This window comes from Apium graveolens, chromosome 9 (genome assembly GCF_009905375.1).
Source record: "Apium graveolens cultivar Ventura chromosome 9, ASM990537v1, whole genome shotgun sequence".
Classification (NCBI taxonomy): Eukaryota; Viridiplantae; Streptophyta; class Magnoliopsida; order Apiales; family Apiaceae; genus Apium; species Apium graveolens.
Window position 1 is genome coordinate 207,689,681 of NC_133655.1, and position 24,449 is coordinate 207,714,129.

At 38.4% G+C, this 24,449-nt stretch overlaps 1 non-coding gene across 1 annotated transcript; it reads right to left on the reverse strand.

Moving 5' to 3' along the window:
• Positions 1–17,481: 17,481 nt before the first annotated feature.
• On the reverse strand, positions 17,482–17,588 carry LOC141688176 (small nucleolar RNA R71). The gene has a single exon (XR_012561637.1). It is a non-coding gene; the product is annotated as a small nucleolar RNA R71 (small nucleolar RNA).
• Positions 17,589–24,449: the final 6,861 nt, after the last annotated feature.

Sequence of the window (24,449 nt, forward strand, 5' to 3'; positions counted from 1 at the left end):
TATTATGAATTTTTGAAGATCTTGCAATTAAATTCGTAATTAAATAAATCATATATATATATATTATTTGTAAGTATATATATATGTACATCTGTAAGTTATCTGCATCTACTGTGCTGTTGTCTGCTGTTATACGGCTGTCAGCAAAGCAAGAAGTCCACAGAGTTATCAGGCTCGTTTTTCGAGGAGAAAGTGACGGCTGCTGCAGAAAAAAAAAAAATAGGGGTGTCACGCATTCCGGGAATGCGTTACACACCTGTGGCGCATTCACGGAATGCATTACACCCTTTAATGTCTTAAAAGGGGTGTAACGCATCACCGGAATGCGTTACAGGTCCTGTAACGCGTTCCTGTAATGCGTTACAGCCCGTCTGTTGATTTTAAAATTGATTTTCTGGGAGTTTCGTAACTCCGTTTTGGGCGTGCAATATACCGTTGGATTCGTTTTTCTGAGACGGATATAATGGAGTGATCAATTTTAGTTTATATAAAAGTTTTGAACTATTTATATTTCCATGAAGTGTTTTAAAGATGTTTTTGACTATTTTAATTGCTTTTAAATACTTCATGTGATACATAGAGATGTATAATGCTTAGACTAATGTGCTAGATGATATAACATGCCTACCTTGATGTTTATTCATGTTTATATATGTGATATATGCTTAGTTTATCACGCGATGATAGATTTAGGTGAACTTAAATAAACATAAGGCGTTTGTTAGACAACCTAGTACAGTGAAATTGTTTCATAACCTTAATAATAAGATTATGAATACAATCATGAGATTCTTGTGTTTATGAAACACGTAATTGAATATGAATTTTTGATATGAGAGAAAGGATGATTCTGTCAACAACAGATTTCTATCTGTAAGAAAGGGTTATTAAGTGACGCCTGTTGACAATGCTCCACCTGATATGGGAATCATCTGATTATTGATTTGAAATATTTAATTTAAAAGGAAGAATTTCTTTATAATATGATTATGATTGTAACGTAATATAATCCCTCTAAAATTAAATAATATCAAGTAGTAATTGGCCAATGATACAACGGGCTTGTGTCGGTCATAGCCTTCCAACATGATAGAAAGTAGTTCTTATTTTTGAATCATTGTCGGTTCGAGCTACAGCCGAGGGCTTTGATTTCGAAATAAGAAATACTTGTCTATTACATAGAGATGTGTACATTGAATAAGAATCTAAAGGTCGGTACGTGCTACAGTCATGGGCCTTTGGGGACTGATTCAACTGTACGGAATGTTGGGTTAGACTTGACTTAGAATATTGAGTTTGTCGTGCTACAGCCGAGACTCAATTATTCAAGAGGCTAAAGTTTGATTAGGGAATAACATGAGATGTAATTGACAAGAGTTGTCTGCCTATTGAACATTACATGGCGGTTCGTGCTACAGCCGGGGTCGTGTAATGGAATGTAGGATCCCTATTCCCACTAGCATTATGAATGTTTAATTTTTCACGTAGGGGGTTGAATAAATTAGGAAAACTAGTGGGAGCCACTTATGAATAAAGACCCGATTCATATAGTGTTTTAAAATGAAATCGAATATTTGCTAAGTGTTGTTATGTGTTTATCATTTAAAGATTTACAATATACATTATGTCTTCTACACTATCACTCAGGAGCATACTAGATGCTCACAAATTGACTGGTCCTAATTATGCTGACTGGCTTCGAAACTTGAGAATTGTTCTCAGGATTGAGAAGCTGGAATACGTGATTGACTCACCTAAGCCTACTGAACCTGCTAGCAATGCGCATAATGATGAACATATTGTGTATCGTAAGTGGATAGATGATGCAAATGTTGCTCAATACATCATGCTAGCTTCCATGAACATTGAGCTACAGAAGCAACATGAGCATATGGATGCTCACACTATCCTCATGCATCTACAAGAGTTGTATGATGTGGCTGGGAGGACAGCTCGATATGAGATATCGAAGGACGGGGTGTAGGATGTCTGAGGGATCATCTGTGAATGACCATGTACTTAAGATGATCAATTTGATTGAACGTCTTGGACAACTTGGTTTTGCCATGGATGGGGAGCTGAGCCAAGACTTGGTCTTGCAATCGCTTCCGAGTTCGTTCTCGCAGTTTGTTGTGAACTTTCACATGAATAAGTTGGATGTCAGCCTGCCTGAACTCCACAATATGTTGAAGACTGCGGAATCGAATTTTCCCCCTAAGAAGAGTTCTGTTCTTCTAATTGGTGAAGGTTCCAATCCTAAGAAAAGGAAGAGGAACTCTTCCAAGAAGAAGAAAGTAGGTGAGAAAACGCCGGTTCCACCAAAAGCTGAAGACCCCAAGAGCAAAGTTGTTTACTTTCACTGTAATAAGGTGGGGCACTGGAAGAGGAACTGCAAGGTTTACCTTGCAGAATTGAAGAAGAAGGGTAGTGAGACTACCGCTTCTGATTCAGGTATGTTCATGATAGAAGTGAATATGTCATTTCTACTTGGGTATTAGATACCGCCTGTGGTTCTCATATCTGCAATTGTTGCAGGGACCAAGGAGAAGTAGGACTCTTGAGGAAGAGGAGGTGATTCTACTGATGGAAATGGAGCAAGAGTTGCTGCTGAAGATGTAGAATCATTTCATTTACATATGCCTACGGGCAAGACTATTGTTTTAAATAATTGTTATTTTGTTCCCTCGATTGTGAGGAATATTATTCCCATGTTAGACTTGGCTGGATTTTCATTTATTATTGAGAATAATGAATGTTCTATTCTTATAGATAATATTCTTTATGGATGTGGTGCTTTAAATAATGGTTTGTATATATATGACATAATTTGCTTCAGATTGAACAAACTAATAAAAGAAAAGGGATGATGAAAATCTCACTTTATAGTGGCACTGCAGTCTCCATTTAGTAGACATGGAGAGAGGGCTGCAAATTTGCTAGGAATGGTACACACAGATGTATGTGGGCCAATGTCTACGCAAGCCATGGGTGGATTTTTATACTTCATTACTTTCATAGATGATAGATCTAGATTCAGATATGTGTTTGATGAAACACAAGTCTGAGGCCTTTGAAAAGTTCAAAGAATATAAGTATGAAGTGGAGAAACAACCAAACATAGTATTATAACTCTTCGATCAGATCGAGGTGGTGAATACTTTAATGGAGTGTTTCTAGATTATCTCAAAGTAAATGCTATAGTCTCCCAGTGGACACCTCCAGATTGGTATCTGTAAGGAGAAATCGAACTTTGTTAGACATAGTTCGGTCCATGATGAGCTATACAAATCTTCCAGTATTCCTATGGGGTTATGCATTGGAAACCTCAGCATAATTACAGAATAAGGTGCCTTCCAAATCTGTTCCTCAAACTCCGTATGAGATATGGAAAGAAAGGAAACCGAGTCTTAAACACATTAAGATTTGGGGATGTCCAGCTTATGTCAAGAAAGTTGACCCAAATAAGCTGGAATATCGATCCGTAAAATGTAGTTTTGTGGGATATCCTAAAGAGACTTTAGGGTATTACTTTTACACCGATCATTGGGTGTTTGTATCCATACATGCTACCTTCTTGGAAAAGGAGTTTATCCTTGAAGAAAACAGTGGGAGCAAAAATTGAACTTGATAAAGTTCAAGAAGCACAAACTACTACAGATCGAGTGGAAACACCTGTTCTGACTGAACAAACTTTTGTGGAATAGCCCATTCATAGATCAGGGAGAGTGTCTCGCCAACCTGAGAGGTATTATGGCCTTGTCATTGAGAATGACAATGAGTTGTCGATCATTGATGATGACGAGCCTGTGACCTATAATGAGGCTATGAGTAGTGTTGACTCAGAGAAATGGCATAGTGCCATGAAATCCGGAAAGAAATCTATGTATACGGGATACAAAAGAATGATTAGAGCAGATGGCCAGGTGGAGACCTTTAAGGCCAGGCTTGTGGCAAAAGAATTCAAACAAAGGCAATGGATTGACTTTGATGAAACCTTTTACCTGTAGCCCTGTTAAAATTAGTTCGGATTTTGCTTGCGAATGCTGCTTACTACGACTATGAGATCTGGCAATTAGCCAGATGGTTTTCTTTCCAAGAGAAATGAAAACCTAGTGTGTAAGCTGCTGCGAACCATATGTGGTTTAAAGCAGGCTTCTCGAAATATGGAACATTCATTTTGATGAGACAATCAAAGAGTTTGATTTTATCAAAAACGAAGATGAACCATGCGTCTACAAAAGGGTTAGTGGGAGCGCGGTAACATTTCTTGTATTGTATTGAAATAGAGTTGACACACATAACAACATAGCAGACCCACTCACAAAGCTACTTTATGAAAGTCACTTTGATCGTCATAAAGACAAGATGGGTATTAGATACCAGAGTGATTGGCTTTAGTACAAGTGGGAGATTGAAAGGAATATGTCCTAAGTCCAATCATGTATTAGGATTTAGGAATAACTTTTATGTAATCTGTTTTGATTTCATTGATATTAATAAAAGACTTGTTTTATTTTTATTACGGGCTCTATCTATTTAAGTGTTTAAATAAGATATACCATAGTTTAGAGTAAATCTTTTTATGGATTATGATGAGATCATAATTGTGAGACCTAAAAAGATGATAACTCTAAACTTAAATATTTCCTGGTCATAGGATTACTAACTGGTAATTAATAATCCGTAAATATCGATACATACTATGCTTGCTTCATTATGAAGGATGTCTGTTCTCATAGACATTTGTGTGGCGACACTATAGCTAGTATGTAGGTGCTTATTATAGAATAAGTTCATTGAACATGACTCGCACAGCTGAACAACTGATGAAGTTCACTCACGTGTCAGCAGTTGTTCACATAGTGATAGTTGTACAAGTATCCTTAGACTTGAGGTCATCATAGTCATCTTGTGTACACTGAACTATGCTTTGGTTTAGTTCTTAGTCTCCAGGGACAATTATTAGGGTTCTTCTGGGTATAGGAATTTGTACACGAAGATAGTGTATGATCAATAAAGGATCTACCCCTTCCAGTGAAGGAAGTGAATGTTCAAGGCTGATCCACTTATGCTAGTTCAGGAATCTCTGGCCAGAGTGAATGAAATTAGAAAGGAGTTTCTAATTTGCATAGAACTACTCATAGTAAATGGTAAGCAAGTGATTGAATTAGATAGGCTTGACACGAGATCCATGCCTTGTATTTAATCGGGACATTGTAGGGTAGAAGGAGTTTATTGTACGGTAACTATTCACTGAATAGGTTCTTGGTATTCTAAGCAGTGAATTCATATTATCCGGATAGTCGCGATATGCTGAGAAGTATCCCTCACGATGTAGAATAAATGTGATTAATTAATTAATCATATTTAATAAATTAGAGAATTTATATAAATAATGATAAAATAGTTTTATTATTATTTATTTCTACTACCGGCTTAATATTGAACCTACAGGGTCACACCATAAAAAGAGAATGATTTAATGGTGGAGGAATTAATTAATAATGGCTAAATAATTATTTATTTATGAAATAAATAATTAATTGGCAAATTTAATAATTGATTAAATGAGATTTAATTGATTATAAATTAATTAAGAAAAGTTCTTAATATTATTAATTAAAGGATTTAATTTTTGGAAATTAAATCAAGAGAGAGAATTATTTCTAAAGTGTTTAGAAAAAGGATTAATAATTAAAAGGTGTTTTAATTATTAATGAGAATAATAAATGGGATAATAATAATATTATTTATGGGAAAATTTCAGCTGAAAATTTTGCCTATAAATACACTATTATAGACCCTATTTTATTCCAACCCACATCGAACCCGGAAATCCAAAAAGTTTGGAAAACCCAATTCTCTCCACCTCCTTCCTCCTCCTTAACATCGTTTTCTTGGTGGATACCGGTGGAGTGCTTCACACTTGAGGAGCAACTGCTAAGGATCTCTGATCGTTGTCTCCGAATTATTTTTAAAGGTTAGATTCGATCCCTCGAATTTTTATTCATGATCTGTATGCTTTTATTTGGATTTTGTATGTGTAAAAGTGTTTTGCCATGCCCCCGCTGCGGTTAAAAATCCAACAGAAACATATTTGATATCAATTAGAAAATTATCTTGTAACTGTGTGGTATTTAAATACAGCATAGGGTTTACACTAAAAGTGTTATCATTATTGAGAATATTATTCATTGTAACCCTAGCAGCGCTCGTGATATTTGTTCATCACTGAGAGAGAACGGTTCCATTGTAATACTGTTTTATTAATAAGATTATTATGTGTTACATACTTGTGTTCTTAATTCGATTTGATTGTACTATACACTGTATTCAACCCCCTTCTACAGTGTGTTCTTAATTCGATTTGATTGTACTATACACTGTATTCAACCCCCTTCTACAGTGTGTGTGACCTAACACCATCCTCCTCACAACCTCAACAACCTCACATACTCTCTCACTGGCTGTAAGACCCTGCTTCTCAACCAACTTCTGTAGATGATCTACTAGTAGAGCAGATCTCTGGACTGGCCAACATCGCACAGCATCTTCTGACTTCAGACATGAGCAACCAAGACTATCAAGCTATCATTCTTGCTTACAATGAAGAGGTTGAGGAGCAAAAGGAGAAAATTTTCAATGATGCTGAGCCAGATGGGAATGTGGATGCATGGCTGTCTGATGACTTTGCCCTGGAGATGAATCAAGTTCTGGCCAGATTCAGAGAAGAGTATGTTACTATTCTGGGGAGCAATGCAAAAGACTTGAGTCCATAAGTTGTCTATGATGTCATTACAGATGTATACAAAACTCAGCTCAAAGCATTTCATCTGTTTGGTAAAGTTCTTGAAATCAAGCTTACTGACCATGAAGACAGAATAAGAAAATTGGTGAATGAGAAGATGGACATGATCATACCATCTCAAGAGCAGATCTCTAAGAATATCAAGCATTTTACTGAGTAAATGGTTAGGATGGATCTTGCCTCCATTGAGAAGGAAGTCAAAAACCTCAAATAATCTTTCTCCAGTCTCCATGAAGTGATCCAGAAATAAATTACTCACTCAAATAAGACCAAGGTCCAGCTGGATCAACTTCACCAGAGCAGATATAAGCCTTCAGTTTTGCTAATGGAAGGGATCAAAGAGGCTATATAAGAACACTTTGGCACATCTAGCAGCTCTTATCAGCCTAGATCCACTTCAACAAATCTGCAAATTCAGTCTCTACGGGGTCAAGTCATAGCATTGCAAGACTCCAACTCTTCTCTCACTACACAAGTTCAGGCTTTGACATCTCTTGTCAAGAGTCAACAAACAGATATCCAAACCCTGGAGGACTCCCATAAGCATCTTCAAATACAGAATTCTATAGCTTTAGGAGCCATCATGGGCAAACTCAACATACCACTACCTTCTTTACCTGAATAAGTCAGGCCTAAAATTCCTACTCCCCTTCTAATGCCTGTCAACAAGACTAAGGGGGAGATAGAGGCTAGGTTGACACGATCTAGGTCATCTCAACAGCAAGTCCAGGGGGCTGTAACGAAATCTAAAGAAATTGATCTTGACATGGAGAGACTTATTAGGTTTGCTGAAGGACCTAGTCTGAGCAGAGAGTTTGAAGAACTACTTAAAGCCCTAAAAGCTTCTCTCAACAACAATCACTTCACATATAAAAAGGCCCTGGACAAAACAATCAATTCCATAAGAGTGATCAAGGTCAATAAGGACAACTTTCTGGAAGAGAGGATAATGGTTAATACAAATGACTCAGGGACAGACAGATGTATGCATGTGTCCCTCAATTGCCTTGTCTCAAGGAGGGCATCTGAGTTAGACATCTTTATCAGCAAAGTTAGAACTATAACTCGTGAAGATACCAGGCTACTAACTTCACTGAGAGATGCTCATGTAGCTGCCTTCCCTGAAGCATATATACAGCCAAGCAAGGGTATAGCATACATCTGTCCAACCACCGGACAATTCAGACATTTCAATATCCCCAAACAATATGTCATGAGCAATATGATGCTTATCATGATCCTAGGAACTAGCTTAAAAGCTAAGAAAAACAAGAACAATGATGATATGGAAATGATAAAGCTACTAAGGAGATATCTGGAAAATACAGAAGCCAACTTGCCCAAAACTCAGTTCAACAATGATGACTTGGATGATGATGAGCAGAAGAAGAGTGATCAAAATCCTTCTGGCTCAAATCCGAGTCAGTCCAGTAAGCCAGCTGGTAGCAAGGGTGGAGAAAAGAAGAAGGAGGATGACAAGAAAGATGAAGAGAAGAAGAGAAGAGGTGAGAGGAAGAGCAGAAAGCCTCATGATGATTCAGAAACCCAAATAACCCTAAAAATCCAAATACAACCATCTCAAACCTCAGCTCAACCCACAACATTAACTTTCTCCAACATCAAACCTTCCCAAACATCTAAGCCAAAATTTATTTACAGACAAACTGCCAACTCCTTCCTAAAAATTCCAATCACCTCAAGCCACACAAATCTCAAGAAAATGACAACCTTAACTTTAGCCAAACCTTCACTAAAATTCAAGCACAAATCTATTGGGAGAAAGTCTAAGAAAGTCAAGCCTGCAAAGAAAGTGGAAGTCACTGAAAGAGCCATCTGTAATTGCTTTAAGGAATCTGACTTTCTACCTCTAAATTGGTGCACCTCAGATGAAGACCATTTCCAATATCTAGCTGAGGAAATTGTTAGAGTTTGGATTGTATCCTTGAGAGAAGTCAGAATTTATTTTAAGGATGGTGCATTCAATCTTCTTAACAAAAGCTTAATGGATTCTTTGGCCCCTACAGAAATTAAGAGAGTGATAAGTTTGTTAAAAGGCAAGGATACTGCTACAAGGGCATGGAGATCATCTCTAGCTGAATGGTTGATAGAAAAGGAGGAAACAAAGAAAAGAGATAAGGCTGAAGCTAAAGAAAGAAGGAGGCATGATGAAGAGATAGACATGTACATAAAAACATCAGAAGAGTTGAAAGCAAAAGGAATGAGCAAAATTTCTAAAGATGGGAGATTTCTAAACATTAGAGCGGGTGGAGTTTCAATGTTCTGCATAGAGTTTCTGGACCAAGGTTATTCTAAGGCAGCAAGACAAAAACTTGTAGAAGCTCTAAGTGGAACACCTATCATAGAAGAACTTGAAATTCTTGACAAATTGAAGGATCAACTTAGAAAAGAAGCAGATGTAAAAACCGTCTTTACCTGAATCTTGTAACCATTGAACCTTGTGAATCTTATGTTGTGCAAGTTATAATTATATCAAGCTCTATGTATTAATTTTATCTTTTACCATTTTAAACTTGGGGTTAGTCTTGTTAACAGACATGAATTTGTGTTAAGCAATCTTCTCATAAATTGGGGGAGATTGTTGTAAAAGACATGCTTGTACTTTAACAAGACTAAGACATCTTGTAAACCCTAAGTAAGTTGTATTCTTATCTTAATTTGTATTTTGTACTTGTAATACTTAAAGTCTGTAAAAATGCAAAGGAGCAGATTGGAGTCTTTTTCCTGAAATAATATCAAACCTAAGGATTCTATCTGGAAGAAGATCAAGAAGATCATGCCTCAGAAGAATTTGAAGAAGCTTGGAGTTGAATAAATCTGTTTAGAGAAAAATTTTCTAAGTCAAGATCTCTAAAAGTCACATATTTAATGTTATAGAGAAGTCATTCGAGAACTCCATAATGGCTTATCGAGAAGTCAAGAAAGCTACTAGAGAACTCAGGAAGATATCAACAATCAAATTGAAAAACTGAAGATTGGAGATATCCAGAAGTCATTCCCATACTAGAGAACTCAGAATTATCGACAAGTCTACATTCAGTAGAGAACTTTGAGTTATCGATAAGTCAAGTTCCACTAGAGAAATCAGAGATATCGATAAGTCAAAATTCACTAGAGAACTCTGAGATATCGACAAAGTGAATTTGACTAAGGAACTCTGAGATATCGATAAGTCAAGAAGCAACTAGAGAACTAAGACTTATCGATAAGTCAAAGTGTAGATGTGAAGACTAGAGATCTCGACAAGCTGAAGACCTCTACAAGCCAATCTAAATATGGAATGCTAGAGATCTCGATAAGCCTATTTACTTATCGAGATGTCAAGTGTTCTATATACCTAAACTGGAGATCTCAATGTATAGTCTCAAAGTACAAGGTTGCAGATCAGTTTAATATTCAAGATAAACAATCAACAAACAATCCAACAGCTGGATTGACAAGTCTACAAAAAGCAGCTTGAAGAGTGTGCAAGATCAATGGCAAAGATTAACTGACAGAGGAAGATTAAAGTGAACACGGGATGCTAAAGATATGCTAAGCCAGAAATGGAAGATCTGCTTTTCTATAAATAGAAATGACAAGTGACGGTCTAGTATTGGTTTTGAAGATTTGTCTTCTTTATTTTTCTGCAAGTTTAAATTCTGCATGAACACATTTCACTACAAGAATCAATTTACTTTGTTCAACCATAAACATTCAAGAAAAGCTCAAAAATAGTAAAACACATTCACCCCCCCTCTATGTGTTATTCATTTCCTAACAGTGTGAGTTAAGGTCCGTTGATAGAGAGGCTAATGAGTTAGCAACATACTTGGCTGAGTATGATGCTAATCTTTGGGAGCAAATGGTGATCATTGAGGAGGACTTTGGTATAATCGAAGAATTGTGGTATTTGGATATGGGTTTGGGAAGTATTGAGCAGAGGTTTAGGGATGAAGTTGTTGATCCTCAAGAGGATGACTTGCCTCAAGATGTTGAGGACAATGTTGTTCAGGGTGTTAGATATATTTGATAATGTCATGTGTAATATGATTTGTGTTTAGTTTTCAGATCTTACCTAACAGGACAAATCAGTACTTAACTGGAAATCAAAACTTATACTGAAGACAGAACTTAAGATATCAGAACTTAAGTTATCAGAACTTAAGTGATCAAAAGATATTTATCAGGAGATAATATCAGGACTTAAGATGACTTTCAGATAAGGCAGGCAGCTGATTGAAAGGAAAGAAGATCGAGACTAAGACAGAAATAAATATGCATGAAGAAGGAATTCTATGAAGAATAGAATACTTGGAAGAAAAGATAACTGGTTGATATATTTTAGGAAGCAGAATTATATTCCATATCAATTAGAATTTATCTTGTAACTGTGTAGTATATAAATACAGGCATAGAGTTTACACTATAAGTGTTACGATTATCGAAGTTATTATTCTTTGTAACTCTAGCAGCTCTCGTGATAATTTGTTCATCACTGAGAGAGGACAGTTCCATATTGTAACAGAGTTTATTGTGTTGAATAAAATCTGTTTTCTGTTACTTGAGTTCTTATATTCGATTTGATTGTGCTAAACACTGTATTCAACCCCTTCTACAGTGTGTGTGACCTAACAAGTGGTATCAGAGCCATTTGTTAACACACAAATAGTTTAAGATCCAAAAACAATCATGTCTGAAAAAAAACTCCAACCAAGCCCACCAAAATTGTAGTGTTGGATTTTAATCGCAGCGGAGGCATGGTAAAACACTTTTACACACATAAAATCCAAATAAAAGCATATAAATCGTGGTAAAAACGTAGGGATCGATTACTAACCTTTAATATGCGATCCAATAGCAACGTTCGGAGATCCTTAGCAGCTGCTCCTCAAATGTGAAGCACTCCACCGGTATCCACCAAGAAAACGACGTTAAGGAGGAGGAGGAGGTGGAGAGAATTTGGTTTTCTAAAACTTTTGGGTTTTTGGATTCGAATAAAAATAGGGTCTATAATAGTATATTTATAGGCAAAATTTTCAGCTAAAATTTTCCCATAAATATTATTATTATTATCCCATTTATTATTCTCATTAATAATTAAAATACCTTTTAATTATTAATCCTTTTTCTAAACACTTTAGAAATAATTCTCCCTCTTGATTTAATTTCCAAAAATTAAAGAACTTTTCTTAATTAATTTATAATCAATTAAATCTCATTTAATCAATTATTAAATTTGTCAATTAATTATTTATTTCACAAATAAATAATTATTAGCCATTATTAATTAATTCCTCCACCATTAAATCATTCTCTTTTTATGGTGTGACCCTGTAGGTTCAATATTAAGCCGGTAGTAGAAATAAATAATAATAAAACTAATTTATCATTATTTATATAAATTTTCTAATTTATTAAATATGATTAATTAATTAATCACATTTATTCTACATCGTGAGGGATACTTCTCAGCATATCGCGACTATCTGGATAATATGAATTCACTGCTTAGAATACCAAGAACGTATTCAGTGAATAGTTACCGTACAATAAACTCCTTCTTCCCTACAATGTCCCGATTAAATACAAGGCATGGATCTCGTGTCAAGCCTATCTAATTCAATCACTTGCTTACCATTTACTATGCGTAGTTCTATGCAAATTAGAAACTCCTTTCTAATTTCATTCACTCTGGCCAGAGATTCCTGAACTAGCATAAGTGGATCAGCCTTGAACATTCGCTTCCTTCACTAGAAGGGGTAGATCCTTTATTGATCATACACTATCTTCGTGTACAAATTCCTATACCCAGTAGAGCCCTAATAATTGTCCCTGGAGACTAAGAACTAAACCAAAGCATAGTTCAGTGTACACAAGATGACTATGCTGACCTCAAGTCTAAGGATACTTGTACAACTATCACTATGTGAACAACTGCTGACACGTGAGTGAACTCCATCAGTTGTTCAGCTGTGTGAGTCATGTTCAGTGAACTTATTCTATAATAAGCACCTACATACTAGCTATAGTGTCACCACACAAATGTCTATGAGAACAGACATCCTTCATAATGAAGCAAGCATAGTATGTACCGATCTCGGCGGATTATTAATTACCAGTTAGTAATCCTACGACCAGGAACTATTTAAGTTTAGAGTTATCATCTTTTAGGTCTCACTATTATGATCTTATCATAATCCATAAAAAGCTTTACTCTAAACTATGGTATATCTTATTTAAACACTTAAATAGATAGAGCCCGTAATAAAAAGAAAACAAGTCTTTTATTAATATCAATGAAATCAAAACAGATTACACAGGAAGTTATTCCTAAATCCTAATACATGATTGGACTTAGGACATTCCTTTCATGTAGAACCTCCAAAAACCATAACCCATAGTCGATATGAGACTATAAGAGTTCCCATGTTGAAACCTTCTGGGTATTCCATATGGAAAGTGAAGATGGCTATGTTTTTGGAAGCTACAGACCCAGAATATCTCGACAGGATTTATGAAGGACCACATATGCCAACCAAACTCTCTGTGGAAGTAGCAGGTCAGCCAGCAAAGTCTGTACCAAAGGAGAAAAGTGATTACACTGCCGAAGATATCTCATCGATTGCAAAGGATGCAAAGGTAAGACACTTGCTACATAGTGCCACTAATAATGTCATGTCAAACAGGGTAATTCAATGCAAGACTGCAAAAGATATATGGGATGCTTTGGAAACAAGGTGTCAGGGAATCAATCAAGAAGAACAGGAAGACGATACTCACTCAAGAGTATGAGCACTTTGACTCAAAGCCTGATGAGTCATTAACTGATTTATATGACAAATTTGTCAAACTCTTGAATGATTTGTCACTAGTTGACAAAGAGTATAATATTGAAGATTCAAATCATAAATTCCTGTTAGCACTTCCTGAAAGATGGGATTTGAAGGCCACAATAATAAGAGACAACTGTAATCTTGACGAAACAACTCTTGATGAAATTTATGGGATGCTCAAAACTCATGAACTTGAGATGGAACAAAGAAGCAAGAGGAATGGAAGAAAGTCAAGGACGGTTGCTTTTGTGGCTGAGGAGGAAATTCCCAAAGAAGTTGCCTCAAAAAAAGGCAAGGGCAAGGCTCTCATCACAAAGTCTGATACTGAGTCATCAAGTTCTGATAGTGATGATGACTCAGAAATTGAAAGTATATCTAAGATAGACCCTGATGAAGAGATGATGAAGCTGTGTGCTCTTATCGTGAAAGGATTCACAAATATTGCATACAGGAAATTCAGAAGAGGAAAGAAGTTTTTCAGGAAAGGTGCAAGTTCTGAAAAGAAAGGTTTCAGAAAATCTGAAGGCAAAGGAGGAAAGTCTGACAGAGGAGATTACTCAAATGTTAAATGCTACAACTGTGGTGAGAAAGGCCACATATCTTCAGATTGCAGAAAAGGGAAAAGTGACAAAGGCAAGGCTCTTGTCACAAAGAAGAAAAGCTGGTTAGATGATTCAGATTCTGAGGATGAGGAAAACTATGCCTTGATGGCAAATGCTGATAGCAGTTCTGATACTACTGACTTAAAGGTACCTCAAACTACTTATACCTTTCATACTGATGATATTACTGAGTTGAGAAGATATCTTAAAACCATGTTCATTAGTTATAAAGATCAAACTTTAACATGTGAAAGATTAACTTCTGAAAATCTTGCTTATAAAAAGAGGAATGATTATTTAGAAAAAGAGTTAGTCATGTTCCATCAAACACAAAAAGATAGAGATGATGTTTTTTATGTTAGGGATGAAGTGTTAAAAATGAATGAATCTCTAAAAACTGAGTTAGAATAGGAAAGAGAGATTATTAGGACTTGGACTAACTCTGGTAAAGTAACTCAGGATATTCTTAGTGGTGGAAACTGGAAAGAGGGCTTAGGTTATGGAGATGATAAGAACAGTAAGGGAACTGTAGAAACTGAGCCTATAGTTGTTAAACAAAAACCAAAGGTAAATCCTGTTAAGTTTGTAACTGCAAAGTCTGATATTGAGAAATCAGAAGTTAAGGAGAAAGTAAGTTCTGACAAACCTAAACAGGATAAGCCAACTGAAGTTAACACAGGCTTAATGACTAAGAAGCAGCTTAAGCATAAGCTGAAAGATGTTAAGAATGTAAACAAGGTAAAGTCACCTAGGAAAAATAGGAATGGAAAAGAAGGTGTGAACAAAAGTAACAATTATAAGCCTGTTCCTAATCCTCCAAGAAAAACATTTCATAACTGTGGAAATTTTAACCATCTGGCTTCTTTTTGCAGGAAGAATAAGAATATAAACTCTTTACCTTCAAAATCAGGAGTTAAGAGTCAGTCTGTTAGGTATAAGCCACAGAATCCTTGTTTTCATTGTGGTAATTTATGGCATTCCATTTATACTTGTAAGGAATATCATAGTTTGTACTATGATTATTATCAAATAAAACATTTTGTTCAGGATATATGACTGGAAATAAAGCCCTGCTATCAGACTTTATGGAGAAAGTTGGCCCAGGTGTTTCTTATGGAGATGGGTGATAAGTGGCATTTTATACCACTTAGAACGTCTTAAAATGGCTTAAATTGGTGTCTTGAAATCAAGTATTTTGTGTATTTGATGCATTTTTCTAGTGTTTGTGCATTTCAGGGTATAAGTTGCATTTCGGAGGAGTAATCATCAAGAATAAGCCTTGGCATATGTTAAGCATTGCGAGAGGAAAGAAAGGGGCAGATTACAGCGAAGAAACGGAGCAAACTCAGGAATTTTCCAGTAGGGTCCTGAGTGCCCGCTCAGCTATGCTGAGCGGCCGCGCAGAAGGCTGAGCGCCCGCTCAGCTATGCTGAGCGGCCGCGCAGGGTCGGGAAAAATAATAATCTATTTTAGACTTCTACTTCTGTTTGGCTTCCAACTTCTATGTAATCTAAGTTTTATGGGACTATTATATAAGTAGATTTGGAGACGTTTTTACAAGGTTGGATCGTTGTATTAAGCAAGGAGGGAAGGAGATAAGGAAGAAGGCCGTGTTAGCACACCACAACGAAGAGGAAGCATATTTTCTTGTGATTCTTATTCCGTTGTAACGTTGGATGCTAGTTTTCTTGATTTTGAACCTAATTACTCTTGTGACGTACTCTGGTTTAATATAATTAGTTTAGTTATTATTTTCTTGTGTTTATTTATCATGTTTTCATATGAACCCATGATGACGATAAGTGCTATCATGGGCTAATCGTGATCATGGGGATGTAACGGATTTGCTATGGAATTCTTTATTTAATTGTTTAATACCTTAGTATGTGATGATTGTATGATATCTAGTATTGGTTGTGCGTATTCGTCTTATGTGCGTCACGAACATATAAGATAGGGTGTTAATCTCTTGTGAAGTGACGGTGGATCTTGAGATTTAGAACTTACCATGCAAGCATAGGTTCATGTATGATGTGCATGATTAGTGGGTAACTCTAACCGTTTTATTCGCCCTGTGTAATCAAAAGGGAATAACTTGCGCTTAAATCATTATGTTGTCAATTTCTGTAGACATATAGGGACTCAACATAATTGATGCCTATTCAACTTCTATCTTAATTTTGGATGTTTGGTAGAATGGTATTAGTACAATGAGAGTTGGCTTTTATCAGTTTTGTGTTATTCGATTAATATCATCACTGTTGCATGCTAAGGGTAATAACAATAACTATTGGAGGAAGTAGTAATGAAATTTTGATCTCATGAGTGTTTTAATATTATTAATTCGAAGTGTTAATTAGGTGATTAATTTAGTAGTTAATTGTAGTTAATATTTAGTCAATAATTCTAAGTGTTAGTGTCTTAACATTGAGAAGTAATCATACATTGGTGAGTGAGTTTAATTGAACAATAATTAGTCTGAGTCTCTGTGGTAACGAACTAGAAAGTATTCTATATTACTTGCGAACGCGTATACTTGCGTGTATTATTAGCGCGTGTTTTCGCCCTAACAAGTTTTTGGCGCCGCTGCCGGGGACTCGGCGTATTTGTTTAGTTTATGTACTTACCATCGTTGGTTGTTAGGACTCAGTGATTAAGACGTATTAGTTACTTTTTATTTCTGGTTGTGTTTCAGGTACTTTAGTGAGCGTTTATGCAAACTCGTTCTCGTACTCGCAAGAGGACTTTAGATACAGCTAAGGAGACAGACGAAATTCTTGATATTCCGGAAAAGATAGATTTTGAAGATTCGGATTCAGGAAGTGAGCAGAAAGAACCAGTAATCATGGGTGATCGTATTGTTCAGGCCGATCCAGCTCTTATGGACTTTTCTCGGCCTAAAATTGATGACATTCAGTCAAGCATTCTTCATCCGGCTATTCAAGCTAACACCTTTGAAATCAAGCCGGGCACTATTCAGATGGTGCAGAATTATGTTTCTTTTGGAGGTGCTGCGACTGAAGACCCCAACATGTACATAAGGAATTTTGTCGAGATCTGCAGTACTTTCAAGTATAATGGCGTGACTGATGAGGCTATCAAACTGAGGCTTTTCCCATTCTCACTGAGGGACAAAGCTAAGGACTGGTTACATTTTGAACCAGTTGGGTCCATCACTACTTGGCAAGATCTTGCGCAAAAGTTTCTGGTGAAGTTTTATCCGATGGCAAAGACTGCTGCTATGAGGAGTGCTCTTACTCAGTTTGCGCAGCAACCTACAGAATCTATGTGCGAAGCTTGGGAACGCTACAAGGAAATGTTGAGAAAGTGTCCACATTATGGAATGCCCGATTGGATGGTGATCACTGGTTTCTATAATGGTTTGGGGGCCCAATCTCGGCCCATGCTCGATGCAGCAGCTGGAGGCACCTTGTGGGCCAAAAGCTATACTGAGGCGTATAATCTTATCGAGACTATGGCTGCAAATGAGCATCAAAACCCAACTCAGAGGATGATGCCTGGGAATGTAGCAGGTATTCTGGAAGTCGATACAGCCACTGCTATTGCAGCGCAGCTCCAAGCGCTGTCTATGAAGGTCGATTCTCTAGCTACATATGGAGTTAATCAAATAGCTATGGTCTGTGAGCTTTGTGCAGGGTCGCATGCTACGGATCAGTGTTCTCTCGTCAACGAATCTGTTCAGTATGTGAATAATTATCAGCGACAACAGCAGCCTATACCAGCTACTTATCATCCTAACAACAGAAATCATCCAAATTTTAGCTGGGGTAATAATCAGAATGTTATTCAACCACCATATCAGCAAGGTGTGAGTAAACAGTTTAATCCACCTGGATTCCAGCAACCACAACAATATGCTCAAAGGTAATCATATCCTCAACAGGGAAGTGCAGCAGCACCTACTAGTGCTGATTTTGAGGAACTTAAGCTGTTATGCAAGAGTCAAGCGGTTTCTATCAAGACCTTGGAAAATCAAATCGGTCAAATAGCCAATACAGTGCTCAATCATCAACCTGGAACACTTCCCAGTGACACGGAAGTGCTAGGCAGAAAGGAAGCTAAAGAGCAAGTCAAGGCTATTACCTTAAGGTCTGGGAAAGTTGCTGATGCTGAAAAGGTAAAAGAAGGAGAAGCTGAAGTTAGAGATGAAGAAGCTAAGCAAAAGGAGAAAGCGGCAGAACCAAGGAAGACTACTGTTGAACACACTCTGCCTGAGGGTAATACAGGGGAGAAACAGCTCTATCCTCCACCACCTTTCCCTAAGAGATTGCAACAACAAAAGCTGGATAAGCAGTTCGGTAAGTTTCTGGAGGTGTTCAAAAACTTCACATCAATATACCTTTCGCTGAGGCTCTGGAGCAAATGCCTAGTTATGCGAAGTTTATGAAGAGTATTCTTTCAAGGAAGGTGAAACTGGATGACCTTGAGACCGTTGCTCTAACGGAAGAATGCAGCGCTGTTCTGCAACAAAAGTTACCTCCAAAGCTTAAAGATCCAGGTAGCTTCACCATTCCTTGCACCATTGGCAAGTTGTCGTTTGACAAGTGCCTTTGTGATTTGGGAGCAAGCATCAATCTGATGCCATTTTCGATCTTTAAAAAGTTGGATTTGCCTGATCCAAAACTCACCTTCATGTCTCTACAATTGGCTGATCGTTCTATTACTTACCCAAGGGGCATAGTGGAGGATGTGCTAGTCAAGGTGGATAAGCTCTTCTTTCCTGCAGACTTTGTTATTCTGGATTTCGAGGAAGATAAGAAGATTCCCATAATCTTGGGAAGACCTTTCTTGGCTACTGGCCGTACCTTGATAGATGTGCAGAAAGGTGAACTTACTATGCGGGTGCAGGATCAGGATGTGACCTTCAATGTATTCAAAGCAATGAAATTCCCTACAGAAGATGAGGAGTGCTTAAAAGTGGATGTGATTTATTCTATAGTTACGTCAGAACTCGATCATATGCTAATATCTGATGCATTAGAAAAGGCCTTAGTGGGGAATTTTGACAGTGATGATGAAGATGACAACGAGCAATTACAATTTTTGAATGCTTCTCCCTGGAGGCGAAAGCTAGACATGCCGTTTGAATCTCTTGGTACTTCTGACCTCAAGAATGCTGAAGGAAAGCTCAAACCATCAATTGAGGAAGCACTTACCTTGGAGCTCAAGCCATTACCTGAACACTTGAGGTATGCTTTTTTAGGTGATGCATCTACTTTACCTGTTATTATTGCATCTGACCTTTCAGGTAGTGAGGAAGACAAGCTCTTAAGGATTTTGAGAGAATTCAAATCAGCTATTGGATGGACCATAGCAGACATCAAGGGGATCAGCCCTTCATATTATATGCATAAAATTCTGCTAGAGGAGGGTTGTAAGCCAACTGTTGAGCAACAGCGCAGACTGAATCCTATCATGAAGGAGGTGGTGAAGAAAGAAATTCTGAAATGGCTGGATGCAGGCATCATTTATCCTATTTCTAACAGTCCTTGGGTGAGCCCCGTACAATGTGTGCCTAAGAAAGGAGGTATTACTGTGGTAGCAAATGAGAAGAATGAGCTCATCCCCACTCGAACAGTTACAGGATGGAGAGTATGCATGGATTACCGAAAGTTGAACAAGGCCACGAGGAAGGATCACTTCCCTCTTCCATTTATTGATCAGATGCTTGACAGGTTGGCTGGTCATGAGTATTATTGTGTTCTGGATGGCTACTCAGGATATAATCAGATTTGTATTGCACCAGAGGATCAGGAAAATACTACCTTCACTTGTCCATTTGGTACGTTTTCTTTTCGCAGAGTTTCGTTTGGGTTATGTGGCGCACCGGCCACTTTTCAGAGATGTATGATGGCTATATTCTCTGACATGATTGGGAATAATGTTGAGGTGTTCATGGACGACTTCTCCGTCTTTGGACATTCGTATGATGAATGTTTGAATAATCTTTGTGCCATGCTCAAAAGGTTTGTGGAAACTAATTTGGTGCTCAATTGGGAGAAATGTCATTTTATGGTGCGTGAAGGCATTATTCTGGGGCATAAGGTCTCTAGCAAGGGTCTTGAGGTGGATAAAGCCAAGGTGAGAGTCATTGAAAATCTTCCACCACCTATTTCTGTGAAAGGAATCCGTAGTTTTCTTGGTCATGCGGGTTTTTATCGGCGGTTCATCAAGGACTTTTCAAAGATATCTAAGTCGTTGTGCAACTTGCTTGAGAAAGATGTGCTTTTCAAATTTGATGATGAATGTTTGACGGCATTCGAGACTCTCAAGAAGAGTTTAATCACTGCACCAGTTATTACAGCACCGGATTGGACAGAGCCTTTTGAGATGATGTGTGATGCGAGTGATTATGCGGTAGGTGCAGTTCTTGGGCAGCGCAAGAATAATCTCTTTCATGTGGTCTACTATGCTAGTAAGACCTTAAATGGGGCCCAAATGAACTACACCACTACTGAGAAGGAGCTCTTGGCTATAGTCTTTGGTTTCGAGAAATTTCGATCTTATCTGCTTGGGACAAAAGTGACAGTATTCACGGATCATGCGGCCATTCGCTATTTGGTTTCCAAGAAGGATTCGAAGCCGAGACTCATTCGTTGGGTGCTCTTACTACAGGAATTTGAGTTAGAGATCAAGGATCGAAAAGGTACTGAGAATCAAGTAGCTGACCATCTCAATCCCGAGTCTACTTCACAGGATAAGACATTAATCAACGAATCTTTTCCGGATGAGCAGTTGTTCGCAGTTCAGGAGGAAGAGCCATGGTTTGCCGATATTGTAAACTATCTTATCAGCAATATAATGCCTCCTAATTTGACCTCAGCTCAAAAGAAAAAGTTTCTGCATGAGGTGAAGTGGTATATGTGGGATGAACCATATTTGTTTAGACAGGGAGCTGACCAGATCATCAGGAGATGTATCCCGTTCTGTGAGACGGAGGGGATATTACGAGACTGCCACTCCACAGTTTATGGTGGACACTATGGTGGTGAGAAGACGGCAACTCGTATTCTGCAAGCAGGTTTTTTCTGGCCTACTTTGTTTAAGGACGCTCATCAGTTTGTTTTAAGGTGTGATCGTTGCCAAAGAGTGGGAAATTTGACGAGAAAGGATGAGATGCCGTTAAATGTGATGCCTGAAGTCGAGGTCTTTGATGTTTGGGGAATCGATTTCATGGGGCCTTTTGTCTCGTCCTGCAATAATCAGTACATCTTGCTGGCAGTCGATTATGTCTCAAAATGGGTAGAAGTCAAAGCTCTATCGACAAATGATGCAAAGGCGGTGTTGAATTTTCTTCATAAGCAGATTTTCACAAGGTTTGGAACGCCTCGGGTAATCATAAGTGATGAAGGGTCGCATTTCTGCAACCGTAAGTTCACTTCTATGATGCAGCGTTATAATGTGAATCATCGAGTTGCTACTGCCTATCATCCGCAAACAAATGGTCAAGCGAAAGTGTCTAACAGAGAGATCAAGCGCATCCTAGAGAAGGTTGTTTGTCCGTCAAGGAAGGATTGGTCTTTAAAGCTCGATGAAGCTGTTTGGGCTTACAGAACAGCATACAAAACTCCACTTGGTATGTCCCCGTTTCAACTGGTGTTTGGTAAGGGATGTCATTTACCTGCGGAGCTTGAGCATAAGGCTTATTGGGCGTTGAAAAAGTTAAAACTGGATTTAGATGCAGCTGGTAAGAAGAGAATGCTTCAGCTTAATGAACTTGATAAATTTCAACTTCAAGCATACGAGAATAACAAAATGTACAAGGAAAAGGTGAAGAGGTGGCACGATAGGAAGCTACATCCTAAGTTATTCGTGTCGGGGCAACAAGTTCTCTTATTCAACTCTCGTCTCCGACTTTTTCCTGGGAAGTTGAAATCAAGGTGGTCTGGACCTTTTATTGTCAAAACTGTGTTTCCACATGGAGCGGTGGAGATTTTTGAGAATGATCCGGACCAAGTATTCAAGGTTAATGGTCAGCGGTTGAAGCACTACTATGGGGATACGGTAAACCGAGAAGTGGTTAGTGCCGTTTTATTGTCAACTTGAGGAAGGTACGCAACGTCAAGCTAATGACGAAAAAGAAGCGTTGCGTGGGAGGCAACCCATGATTTGTTGCTAAAGGAACCCTTAGAAGTTAATAACCTATCCAAAACTACAAAAAAAATCAGAAAAACCGGGCTCGAATTTTTTTTTCCAGAGACCCCCTGAGCGCCCGCTCAGCAAGCTGAGCGACCGCTCAGGGGTCGGCTGCCAGAAATTTTTTTTAGTTCATAAAAAATCCAAAAAAATCAAAAAATCAAAAAATAAATTACAGCCCCATTACCCACGATTTCTTTTCCCCATTATCCCATGATTTTATCCCTCAAACCCGCTCCTAATCTTATTTTAACCTAATCCATACCCTATATATACATACACCTATCCCATACATCTCCCACACACTTTCTACACTCGAACTCTCTCCCAAACACAAAAACACTATTCTCAAGCACTTTTATTCAGATTCAATGGCACCCAAGAGAGCAAGGACTATTGATAGCAGCAGCACAGTCCCTACTGCTGATTCATCGAGGGGTACTGCTGCGAGGCCTCGGTTGAATAACAGAGCTGCGGAGGAGGAGTACACTAGGCTTTTGGGGAAGCCGATTCTGAAGGGGAGGGGGTTTTTACCATCGGGGAGGGATGGTGAGTTGCTACCTATGATTGCAGAGAAGGGGTGGATAGCTTTCTGTGAGTCGCCTGAAGCAGTGCCGATGAGCGTGGTTCGCGAGTTCTATGCGAACGCGAAGGCCGAGAAGAATGGGTTTTCTGTGGTCCGAGGGCTAGCGGTTGATTATCACCCAGCGGTGATTCGCCGTGTGATTGGGCAGCGAGAGAGGAAGCCCGAGGAGGAGAACTGGAATGAGAAGACTGCTGAGGATTTCGACTTGGATTTGATTTGTGGTACTCTCTGTAGGCCGGGCACAGTTTGGACCTTCAGGACAGGAACTAATGAGTATCGTCACTTCCCGGTGATCGCTATGAACAGGTATGCCCGTGTATGGAATGCGTTTATTTGTGCTAATATTCTGCCTTCTTCGCATGCACATGAGGTCACAGTTGAGAGAGCACAGTTGTTGTGGGGAATTTTGAATGAGGAGTACTATGTGGACCTTGGTGAGTTCATCTACCAAGGGATTCTGAAGTTTTTGAGGGGAGCTAAGCACATGAACATCCCTTATGCATCCACGGTCACGAAGCTTTGCCGAGTAGTGGGAGTGAACTGGCCGTCTCATGAGCAGTTGCAGTTGTCGGCCGCTCCGATTGATTCTGGGACTCTGAATGGGATGCAGGAGTGGACCGGTGGTGAGCCCGAGGAGCATGGGCTGGGTTATCATCTTCCAGGAGGGCATCCAGCACGAGGTGCTACTATGGCTAGGCCTAGGCGTGATGAGGCTGGTTCTTCGAGAGCTCAGGAGGGTGCTGGGATGGCAGATACCCAGTATAGGAGGATGTCACGGCGGATGGATGCCATGTACGAGACGCATAGCAGGTTTGCTCAGGAGCTCACCCTTGCATTAGGGACTGCTTTTCGGGGCCTTGGAGCTGACATCTAGTGGCCAGTTTTTGGTGAGGACTCTGCATACCCGCCGCCTGATACTCCACCCACTGAGGGTGATGATGATGATGACTCCGAGTAGGTATACCCTGTGTTCCTTTCTACTACCTTCACTGGGGACAGTGAAGATTTTAAGTTTGGGGGTGGTAGTTAAGGAATATTTTGTGTGTGTGTCATATAGCTGCATATTCATGATAGTTTAGTTCATATAGTTGCATAATTTTTGCCATATAGTTTTTTTTATTTATTTATAGCTTTATTTTTTTATCATATCGTATAGCTCATGCTTATGCCATGATCCCTTTTGCGATGATTTATCGATTAATTTGTGATGTTGATACGAGTGTAGTGATGGCATTAAAGTGATGATTGAGTCGTGTAAGTTGATATGCATGCTAGAAGCACTTGTATTTTCACTAAGTCTTAGAGAATTCTTAAGGACTGGATTGTTGTTATGATCTGATTGTTTTCGAGGTTAATCTAGTTATTATGCTTAGAATTTGATAATAGGTTCTTAGTGATAAAGGCATGAAAAAAAATGGAGTAAAAATGGAATTTGTTGCTAGTTGTGGCTAGGTGTCAATTGG